Raw genomic sequence first — 12,107 nt, 5'->3', positions numbered from 1 at the left:
GCATTTAATTTCCTCCCGAGTGTCATTTACATTTGTTACTGTTGCTCGAAGATATTTGAATTTTTCCACCTCTTCGAAGGATAAATCTCCAATTTTTATATTTCCATTTCGTACAATATTCTGGTCACGAGACATAATCATATACTTTGTCTTTTCGGGATTTACTTCCAAACCGATCGCTTTACTTGCTTCAAGTAAAATTTCCGTGTTTTCCCTAACCGTTTGTGTATTTTCTCCTAACATATTCACGTCATCTGCATAGACAAGAAGCTGATGTAGCCCGTTCAATTCCAAACCCTGCCTGTTATCCTGAACTTTCCTAGTGGCATATTCTAAAGCGAAGTTAAAAAGTAAAGGTGATAGTGCATCTCCCTGCTTTAGCCCGCAGTGAATTGGAAAAGGATCAGATAGAAACTGACCTATACGGACTCTGCTTTATGTTTCACTGAGACACATTTTAATTAATCGAACTAGTTTCTTGGGAATACCAAATTCAATAAGAATATCATATAATACTTCCCTCTTAACCGAGTCATATGCGTTTTTGAAATCTATGAATAACTGATGTACTGTACCCTTATACTCCCATTTTTTCTCCATTATCTGCCGAATGCAAAAAATCTGATCAGTAGTCGATCTATTACGCCGAAAACCGCACTGATGATCCCCAATAATTTCATCTACGTACGGATTTAATCTCCTCAAAAGAATATTGGACAAAATTTTGTACGACGTCAACAAAAGTGATATTCCTCGAAAGTTACCACAGTTGGTTTTGTCCCCCTTTTTAAAAATAGGTACAATTATGGACTCCTTCCATTGTTCTGGTACAATTTCTTTTTCCCAAATAGCAAGTACAAGTTTATAAATTTCGCTATATAATGCACTTCCACCCTCTTGTATTAATTCTGCTGGAATTTGATCGATACCTGGAGACGTACTTTTTCAGATTTTCTATCGCAATTTCGACTTCTGAAATCGTGGGTTCGGGTATAAATGGCTCAGCAGTTTGTATTTCAATATCGTCCCGATCATTTCTATTTGGCCTATGTACATTTAGTAGTTGCGCAAAATAGTTTTTCCATCTGTTTAGGATTGATGAAGAGTCTGCAAGCAAGTCACCATTCTCATCCTTGATCACGTTTACCCTTGGCTGATATCCGTTCTTAAATTCCTTTATACCCTTATATAAATCTCGAATGTTTTTATTCTTACTATTTGTTTCTACCTCATTCAGTTTTTCCTTCAAGTAACCTCTCTTTTTATTCCTAAGTGTACGACTTGCTTCCCGTCTTTCATTGAAATAATTTTCTCTATTCTCCTCAACTGGATACTGTAAGAATTTCAATTTTGCCTGTTTCCTTCTTTCTACTACCATGCAACAATCTTCATCAAACCACGGTTTCTTTTTCTTAGTTTCATAATAACCTATGCTCTGCTCAGCTGCAATTTTGATACTATCTCTGATATTTTCCCACACGCTATTAACATCTAATACTTTCTCAGCTTCGTCGGAACTTTCTAAAGTGGCAAACCTATTCGAAATTTCGACCTGATAATTTTGCTTAGCTTCCTCGTCCTTTAATTTCAAAATATTGAATTTAGTAATATTAACTTGTTGCTCTACTCGCTTGGCTACTGATAATCTTTCTCTTAATTCTTCAATCACCAAATAATGGTCAGAATTACAGTCTGCACCTCTGATAGTTCGAATATCTACTATACTAGTATGTCTCCGTTTATCTATCAAGATGTGATCTATTTGGTTGTGTGTCAATCCATCTGGAGAAGTCCAAGTATATTTATGTATATCCTTATGGGGGAATGTTGTACTTTTGACAATTAAATTTTTCGATGTGGCAAAGTTGACTAATCTAACTCCATTGTCACTACTAATTGCGTGTAGGCTCTCTTTTCCAATAGTTGGTCTAAAAATATCCTCCCGTCCTACTTTAGCGTTGCAATCCCCCAATAAAATTTTCATATGATATCTAGGGAACTGATCAAAAGTATGTTCCAATTCCTCATAGAAGCTATCCTTAATATAGTCGTCTTTCTCTTCTGTAGGGGCGTGAGCATTTATAACTATGATGTCGCACCATCTACCCTTAAGTACTAAATATGATAACCTGTCACTGATAAATTCGACCTTTTTTACTGCTGATTTTATTCTTTTATGTACAAAGAATCCTGTTCCTAATTGGTGATTATTGTTTCCTTCCCCATAATACAACAAGTAATCTCCTATTTGTGATATGCCATTCCCATCTAACCTAACCTCTTGTACTCCCACAAAGTCTATTCTATATCTAGCTAGTTCTGAAGAGATCCATAATGCATATTCTAAATTTACTGTTAGATTGGGAAGCCTCCCTCCCAATAAAGGACACCTCCCAGATGCGGACAGATTGTTAAGTCCCTTCGATGTCTGTAAATGAGAGGTTTCACTGTATTAATATTACTCCGTATGAGAAGGGTGAATACTCCACTCTGCCTGAAGGCGCGCGCCATTCATTGTCTCAGTGTTGTTGTAACGACACAGAAGAGTACAACCGTAGTGAGGAATTATGTGTATTTATGGTTATTATAATAGTTTATTATGAGTAATACTGACAATGATAATCAACCAGGCATATCTGGTTATTGTAGGAAACGTCAGAGGCATGCCAAAAAATGGATAAAAGTACAAGCAAAGATTAAAAGAAACATAGGTGAATCGTACATTAGTGCGAAAACATCTAGACATGTGTAAGCTCGCGATATAGGCCCGTCATGTACTAAAAGTAGTGTTCTTATTTACTGTAGGAAAAACAATGTAAAGATTTGTGCGATTTCATATGACACTGTTTACTTTATTGAAGACGTATCTCTGCTACATATCACTTAGGAACTGAAGCATTATTCCTGTTGGTCTCAGCTTCACTGAACAGATTTACCGAGCGTTGCTGTTTAGCATAACCATGGTAATTCTGTAATCCTCAGCCTCTGAGTGATTTACAGGCTTCTGAGAATGGATAATAGACCAAACCATTGACGTTACAAACACACTAATGGGAGTGTAACGCCCCTTAAGAAAGGTAATTTTATTATTTATGTTATGCGTGGGTAGATAACATAGCAGTAATTTCTATTCAAAAAAATGAACATAAGTACAACCCTAAAATGCATGCGTAAAGGATGCAACAGGAGCATTACAAACTATCCCTTCTATTGAAATATTAGTATTTATATTCTTCAAAATCTACAAATAAATTATTTCACAAATCTCCAAACAGAATACATTCTCGTTTCAATCAACTAGCTACTGTCACACACAAACTTGGGGCTAAGCGGTTACATCGCACGACTTAATAATTGTCTGTATGTAGGCCTAGGAAATTCGTATTTATTATCTTCTTGTTATTTTGAGATCATATCACTTTTAAGAAATAATAATAAAAATATATTACGTAAAAGGACATGAATTAATATTTAATTCTCAGATTTCCTCTTTTTTATTATTTTCTTACTCTACTTCATCGCTGAATAGAGTTTTCCTTTTATTTCATGGGAATATACACTATGCGACAAAACAAACAACACTGAAATTATCGTTCTTCTGCTGTCCGCGTTTACCTAGGAATGAAGTATTCATTTATATTGTATATAATAGTTTGACATACTCTGAATTCAGTGTTGTGTTGATTTCTGCAAATATGGACATCAGAACAGAGGATAAGGTGTTTTATTGTCGAACATTATTTCCGGTCCTACGGAGTACTGAAATTACAAATATACTTTGAATATGACTAAAATGAATTAATTTAAAGGTCAAGCTATTACATTCAACCATTTCGTTCTCCAGAATTATGTAATAAAGTTAGGGACGGAAAAAAAGACTTTAAATAACACAATATTATTTTCTGTATGGTGTGAACTGATCGAGATGTTGTAACGCATGCGCAGATGTGCCCAAGGTATACTTTGAAAATATTAAGTGCTGAATATTTTTTGAGCCTACATATCAGCCCAGATCACATATAATAACAGATTGCTAATCCCTATGTTAAAATCGGTAGCACTTTGAAGAGAATAACCGCCAGGATCGCCACCCGTCCGCCGTAAACGAACACGAGATGACAGTAAAGTCGCTAATGCAATTCAAATGGGAGTTATGACGTGACTCCTTATGTAACAACTAGATGGAAGCATAGTAAACCTAACAAAAGTTGTTACCGTAAAGTCTATAAGGCCGACCAATCTGGATATATATGATGTAGGGTTAATGATCCCAAAAACTCGATTAGTCCATTTGGTCTCACACACACACACACACACACACACACACACACACACACACACACACACACACACACACACACACACACACACACACACACACACACACACACACACACACACACACACACACACACACACACACACACACACACACACACACACACACACACACACACACACACACACACACACACACACACACACACACACACACACACACACACACACACACACACACACACACACACACACACACACACACACACACACACACACACACACACACACACACACACACACACACACACACACACACACACACACACACACACACACACACACACACACACACACACACACACACACACACACACACACACACACACACACACACACACACACACACACACACACACACACACACACACACACACACACACACACACACACACACACACACACACACACACACACACACACACACACACACACACACACACACACACACACACACACACACACACACACACACACACACACACACACACACACACACACACACACACACACACACACACACACACACACACACACACACACACACACACACACACACACACACACACACACACACACACACACACACACACACACACACACACACACACACACACACACACACACACACACACACACACACACACACACACACACACACACACACACACACACACACACACACACACACACACACACACACACACACACACACACACACACACACACACACACACACACACACACACACACACACACACACACACACACACACACACACACACACACACACACACACACACACACACACACACACACACACACACACACACACACACACACACACACACACACACACACACACACACACACACACACACACACACACACACACACACACACACACACACACACACACACACACACACACACACACACACACACACACACACACACACACACACACACACACACACACACACACACACACACACACACACACACACACACACACACACACACACACACACACACACACACACACACACACACACACACACACACACACACACACACACACACACACACACACACACACACACACACACACACACACACACACACACACACACACACACACACACACACACACACACACACACACACACACACACACACACACACACACACACACACACACACACACACACACACACACACACACACACACACACACACACACACACACACACACACACACACACACACACACACACACACACACACACACACACACACACACACACACACACACACACACACACACACACACACACACACACACACACACACACACACACACACACACACACACACACACACACACACACACACACACACACACACACACACACACACACACACACACACACACACACACACACACACACACACACACACACACACACACACACACACACACACACACACACACACACACACACACACACACACACACACACACACACACACACACACACACACACACACACACACACACACACACACACACACACACACACACACACACACACACACACACACACACACACACACACACACACACACACACACACACACACACACACACACACACACACACACACACACACACACACACACACACACACACACACACACACACACACACACACACACACACACACACACACACACACACACACACACACACACACACACACACACACACACACACACACACACACACACACACACACACACACACACACACACACACACACACACACACACACACACACACACACACACACACACACACACACACACACACACACACACACACACACACACACACACACACACACACACACACACACACACACACACACACACACACACACACACACACACACACACACACACACACACACACACACACACACACACACACACACACACACACACACACACACACACACACACACACACACACACACACACACACACACACACACACACACACACACACACACACACACACACACACACACACACACACACACACACACACACACACACACACACACACACACACACACACACACACACACACACACACACACACACACACACACACACACACACACACACACACACACACACACACACACACACACACACACACACACACACACACACACACACACACACACACACACACACACACACACACACACACACACACACACACACACACACACACACACACACACACACACACACACACACACACACACACACACACACACACACACACACACACACACACACACACACACACACACACACACACACACACACACACACACACACACACACACACACACACACACACACACACACACACACACACACACACACACACACACACACACACACACACACACACACACACACACACATAGGGCGATTCACGAGAATTTACCGTCCCTTGCGGTGCTTATTTCCGAAGACATTCTGAGCAGAAAAGTCATATAAACATTTGTACTAATCTCAATATTTTCGAATACAATAATTTGAAGTTGTTTGTAAAATGCCATTATTCTTGAGTTTTAAGAATAAAAGAATACTACAGATAAAAATGAACTATTCAGGAGTATAATTTCTTCAATTGGCTAGTATTCTGAAGCTAAATATGTTTTGTGAATTCCGTAGTTGCTTCGTACAGATTTTCTTTCAATTTTTAACTGCAGAATTTCATTTTCTTACGCACTTATCAAACAATTATAAATCACGCCACTCTTGTAAATTCTTTAAGACTGTATATTAGGATGCATAATTAAACTGTAAAGAATCAAGTTGCTAAGTTTCGTGATAATTGCGTAAGAACAATGTAATTTTTAGTTAAAAATTGACAAATAAAATCTGTACAAAGCAATTAACAACACAATTTTAGCTTCAGAACACTAGCCAATTAAAGAAATGGCACTTCTGAATTGTTAATTCCCTATTTGTAGTATCTTTTATCCTTAAAACTAAGGAAGAAAGGTATTTTACTAACAACTTCAAATTAGTGTAACTCTGAAAACATTGAGATTAGGACAAATGTTTATTTGACATTTTTTGCTCAGAATGTCTTCGGAAATAAGCTCCGTGTCGGTCAATACTAGTGAATTACTCTGTATATATGATTTATTTTATACCTCTATTATTATATATTTTAGGCTTCTTTTATTCCAAATCAACGCCAATCCTTATCTAAAATTTGTGTTCCTTTACATGTCACATGAAAACTCGCGCGGTCCCTAGACCGATGGATAAAAACTAGCTCAATCCTTTTATAAAAATGGACTCAATGCGTGTTGGCACCACACTCTTCAATTTATTGTCTCAAACTGTTGTGGTACATGTGTGCAAGATAAGAGGAAAGAAAAGAACATTTGTATGAAATTAAAAAATGTAAAGCTTTGTTCAAGTTTGTCATGTTTAAGTTAGTTCTCAGTAATAAGAAAACACTGAAAGGCTTTAATGAGTATAGGACGTTCATTAGTCCATCTTCTTGCCTTTAGATACAGTTCATCCTATAGCCATAATATTTATTTAAAATATCACGACCACCTAAAACAGTAGTATAATTCTGCGTCATATTGCGAAGCTCTCACAGTAAAGTTTGATACCTTTAGAAGTCTACTCCATTTCCGTACAGTTTAACTACACAATATAAAAGACTACAAACCCGAATTCTTCGTAAGCCTTGGCATTTTATAATATATATGAGGCTTTAACGTAGCTCTGAAGGAATTCAATTTATATGGTAATCTTTAATACAAAATTTGAATAGGTCGGTAAGAAAAAGCCATTAAGAACTGCAGAAAGATTAAGTATTTCGGTGAGAATAAAGGGAAGAAGGGGTGAGCTTTAAGGGAAGTAAATATGAAAGACTGGTTGAATAAGTATGATTAAAATTCAGAACCTGTTAATTTGGTTTTATTGAAGGGTGGTGACAGTACTGTTCAAGTGGGGTGGCTGGATCTTATATGAGAAACGTAATGAGAACTAATCGCCTGGTTACGAGTTGTGATAATTGAATTTTTCTTACTGCGGTTATTAAAGTGAACAAGAGAAGGTGCATTATTGAGAAACCTCTCGTAACGAATTGGATTCCCCCATAATCACATATATTGATGATCACTGAAGATGACTCAGAACCTCTGTGAGAATTCATCACAATCGAAGAGTCTCCGGTTCGAGTTCTAATGACACGAATGTAGTCCAAATTCTTTCTCACTTCTTGCTAAGAGTTCAACACATGTAATACGAGTATAAAGGTTTGATATTGCACATATGACAATTTTGTTAAAATAAGTAATACTTTTATTTTATTGTTGTTTTTTTAGTACTTTGATTTCACTTCCGATTTATATTCCACTAATGTATGTATGTATGTATGTATGTATGTATGTATGTATGTATGTATGTATGTATGTATGTATTCACACTCCAAATGCATATATACCTGGTGGCAGTGGTAACTAATTACACTCAATAATGACAATTAATAATAATCTAATAATAATAATAATAATAATAATAATAATAATAATAATAATAATAATAATAACCGGGAGCATCCTAAATTAAATGAAGCACGATCACTTAAAATAACATTTAAAGTAAATCTAATATGTATCTTAACCCTAAGTTCGAACTAAAACCCACGAGTATAATATGTTCATACATGCACAAGTACCTTTCAGGACTACACTCATTTCGCTGACAACTCACTCATTGCACTGGAAATACGACATATTTCACTTAAATGAAGCACGATCACTTAAAATAACATTTAAAGTAAATCTAATTTGTGTCTTAACCCTAAGTTCATTGCGGGCCATTCACGTTTGTTACGCAATATTACTATACCAAATTTGTCCCCGATTATAATATACGGCACCAAAATTCCGTTCAGTGAATCAGTAAAGAATATAGGTACTTATATGGATAAAAGTTTAAATTGGATCAATCAAGTTGCAGAAACCTGAAAAAAAGTATTCTCATTAATCCACTCGTTTAGGCGATTGAAGAATTTTCTATCCTTTTCCATGAAAAAAAAATGTTAGTGCAAACACTCGTGATGCCCCACTTCGATTACTGTGATATTCTGCTTATTGACCTAAGCGTTACTTCGGCGCAGAGACTACAACGTGTTCATAATATGTGCGTCCGTTTCGTCTGCAATATTCGCCGGGCTGATCACGTAACACCATCCCTCAAAATGTTATCCTGGCTCCGTCTAGAAGATCGTAGGAAAATCCACTGTCTTTCCCTTCTCTTTCACATATTGCATTTCTCCACTCCTGTCTATCTTGCGTCTCGTTTTCAAAATTTATCCATCCATCATAACCTAGACACACGATCACAACACTCCTCAATATTATCCATTCCCTCCCACCGAACATCCTCATAGTCATCTTCTTTCACTGTGGCTGTTCCTCGGCTTTGGAATTCCCTACCGAGTAATGTCAGGGACTGTCAGACATCAAACCAATTTAAGAATAGGCTAACGAAATATTTTACTAACAATTCTTGTTAACAATAATAGCTGTTTCAGGTGTCTCAATGTTTAATGGTTATATATATCACAGATAAATATTTAAATTATCTCATTATTATTATTATTACTATTACTATTATTATTATTATTATTATTATTATTATTATTATCATTATTATTATAACTATTTCTTACCAATGTTTTATTATTGTCACACTAACATTACTTATCCAACTTTCATTATTTACTTTCATGTTGTTTTATGGTCTAGATATTAATGTAATAATTATGTAAGCAATTGTATACAATTAGAATTAGAGTCTGGCTGGGCGGAAGAGAAGGCCTACTGGCCTTAGCTCTGCCAGATTAAATAAATAAATTATTATTATTAAATTATTAAGTTCGAACTAAAACCAACCAGTATAATATGTTCATACGTGCACAAGTACCTTTCAGCACTACACTCATTTCGCTGACAACTCACTACGACACATTTTACTGATTCTATCCTGATTTCACTAACACTTCAAAAATATTTCACTATTCAAATTCTTTGCACTGCCAATATAAACTATAAAGCTTCACAGATAGAAACACACTTCACTGACACAACACACTTCACATTTCACTGGCACAGCACACTTCTTCACTGATACAACACTGAATCCACAGGTGTTATTATAGTTGTTGATCTACAGAAACAAGATTTGCTTAGTTTGTTGTGAGTGTGAAATGTGTAATGGATGAAGAAATATTATTAGTTTATTATAAGCATATAATTAAGTAAGAAGTTCATTTACTATATGTGAAAACAATTGACCAAATATGTATTGTATATATTTACGATCATAATACTTTAAGAACGTCGATGCTCTCCCCACATAATAGTAAAAATATTACATACTGTATATATATTATATATACTTATGCTGTTACTGTATACGGTGCTTCAGGCTTTTGAGTGCTTTGCCATTGCGTATAATAATATAACAACATCAGTACGTCCAGCGTTTGAAAGCCACAGTCCTGTTGCAGGTACTGAAAGCATAAAAAAAATCAGTCCATTGCTTCCGATCAACCAGTATCGGTCATTGTGAAATTAGCAGCAAGTTTGCTAATAAAATGAGAAAAAAATGAAAATTTTCTTTCATTTTAAGAATAGTGTAGAATGTGTACATGCTTTTAAACACTAATATAATATTGGCCATACTCACATTGTACTTTTAGCCACAAAACCAAATTTGGTAATTTTAACGTCAATGGTAATGTAATTTTTGTTAAGATCGTGTGTTCTCTAACATGTAGATTTATAACTCATTGCTTATTAGCTATATATTTTTTTATAAAATGTAAATTCAGTAGGAGTTGCAATATTGTAAACACAAACTAGGGAGATTCTGTGCAAACGTTATGATAATAATATTCTTTTCAGCAAATATTCTAAAACATTTTCGCACGATTATCGTCTACATCACATGGAAGGAATATTATTTATCAATCATCAACTTAAAAGTAACATGAATTATGCAAGTGAATGTATTCTGACGACTTACTTTGAAATGTTACACCCAGATTAATAATAAATTCAGATACATCTGTTACATCGTTTCTTAGTATGTCAATGTACATTTTATTGTTCCTGTCATAAGCGAACTGGAATGCGTTCGTTGTTTTGATCATTTGAGTCAAGCACTTTACACGGTAAAAATTGTTAATGTAGCCCTATGTTTTCATGTTCCACTTACTACCTTGCAAGTTCTGGAAGTTATCCTTTCTTTGTTCTATCACTAGTGCCTCCCAAAAACAATTTATCTTTAATTTCTTCTGTAACAGCAAACCCTACCATTTCTAACAAAATATTTTACTCCTTTTTTGGGCCGCACAGTTCCTTTACTTTCAGAATAGTATTTTGCATCCTTTCATATTTTTCCTCTACTTTTCAGCGATTCTTTTACATGTTCATATTTCATTTTCTCTTTTGCCAACTTCCTATAGGTTTTCGTCCTGTATTTGTGAATACGCATCCTTCTATAGATGAGGAGGCGAGACCTGGCATGTGAGTTGAGAGAGGGGAAAGAATGAACTATCAGAAAGAGGGTTTGTTTCATGATGGTTAATATTATATAAATACACCAAATTCATCCAAAACTAAAACCTAACTTTCCCCTCCATA

This window comes from Periplaneta americana, chromosome 5 (assembly GCF_040183065.1).
Source record: "Periplaneta americana isolate PAMFEO1 chromosome 5, P.americana_PAMFEO1_priV1, whole genome shotgun sequence".
NCBI lineage: Eukaryota > Metazoa > Arthropoda > Insecta > Blattodea > Blattidae > Periplaneta > Periplaneta americana.
The sequence above is the reverse complement of the archived record's forward strand: the minus strand, read 5'-3'. Positions refer to the sequence as shown.